The following is a 1315-nucleotide window of genomic DNA, read 5'->3' as shown; positions in this document are numbered from 1 at the left end:
AATGTGTCATCCATAGGAAGAGGACCTCGGGCTATTCCGCTGAATTCCTTTTCCTTTGTGTCTTGCATAGGATCTGACACATGGTGTGTATATGTGTTAAATCATTTCAGTCACTTCTGACTCTTTGTGACCCTATGGACCATAGCTTGCCAGGCTTCTCTGTCCCTGGGATTCTCCAGGCAAGAATACTGGAGTGGGTTGCCATGCCCTCTGCCAGCAGATATTCCAGACCCAGGGATAGAACCCCTTTTTCTTGAAAGTGAAAGTGAAGTCACTCGGTAATGTCCAACTCTTTGTGACCCCATGGACTGTAACCTACCAGGCTCCTCTGTCCATGGGATTTTCCAGGCAAGAGTAGTCGAGTGGGTTGCCATCTCCTTCTCCAGGGGATCTTCCCGACCCAGGAATTGAACCTGGATCTCCTGCATTTCAGGCAGACGCTTTACCATCTGAGCCACCAGGGAAGCCCTGTTTCTTATGTCTCCTATATTGGCAGGTGGGTTCTTTACCACTAGCATCCCCTGGGAAGCCCTGGCACATGGTAGGTATTTAGAAAATATTTTATTGAATGAATTAGTTAAACCACTAGGAAAACAGAAGACAAGAATGTTAAAGAGTGTAGAATTTATATGGAATTGCATGTTCATGTATGTCTAGGGCAAAAGCTGCAAGGTCTGAATGGAGACTCAGAATCAAATCAAGAGGGCGTTCTCTGCCCTGCCATGGTAATGATTGGACTCTGTCCTGTAGGTGATGTGGATCTATGGGTGGGCTTAAGCAGGGGAAGACACAGTCAGATTTATGGTTTTTAATATTATTTATTTTTGGTTGCACTGGCTGTTCACTGCTTGTGCAAGCTTTCTCTAGTTGCAGTGAGCAGAGGCTCTTCTTCATTGCAGTGCATGGGTTTCTCATTGCAGGGGCTCTCTCATTGCGGAGCACAGGCTGTCAGCACATGGACTTCAGCAGCTGCAGCATGTGGGCTCAGCAGTTACGGTTTGTGAACTCTAGTGGGCTCAGCAGTATAGGCGCACGGGCTTAGTTGCGCCACAGCACGTGGAATCGTCCTGGACCATTTCTCCTTGACCTATTTCTCCTGCATTGGCAAGCAGATCCTTATCCACTGCACCACCAGGAAAGTCCCTAAATATATGTTTTAAAATGATCAATCTAGCTGTGTGGTAGTAAAGAATCAGAAGAGAATAAGACACGCTGCAAAGGACCAATTTGGACACAGCTGGAGTAATCTGGTTGATAAATAATAAAATCTCTAGGCAAGGCCAATGAAGAAGAAAATGAAGGAATATTTGAAAGG

The 1315-nt window shown here is 45.9% G+C and overlaps 1 non-coding gene across 1 annotated transcript; it reads right to left on the bottom strand.

The window, feature by feature from the left end:
- Positions 1–392: 392 nt before the first annotated feature.
- Positions 393–464, bottom strand: TRNAF-GAA. The gene has a single exon. It is a non-coding gene; the product is annotated as a tRNA-Phe (tRNA).
- Positions 465–1315: the final 851 nt, after the last annotated feature.

Source organism: Cervus canadensis, chromosome 26, assembly GCF_019320065.1.
Source record: "Cervus canadensis isolate Bull #8, Minnesota chromosome 26, ASM1932006v1, whole genome shotgun sequence".
Lineage (NCBI taxonomy): Eukaryota > Metazoa > Chordata > Mammalia > Artiodactyla > Cervidae > Cervus > Cervus canadensis.
This window is presented reverse-complemented; position numbering and strand designations above follow the sequence as displayed.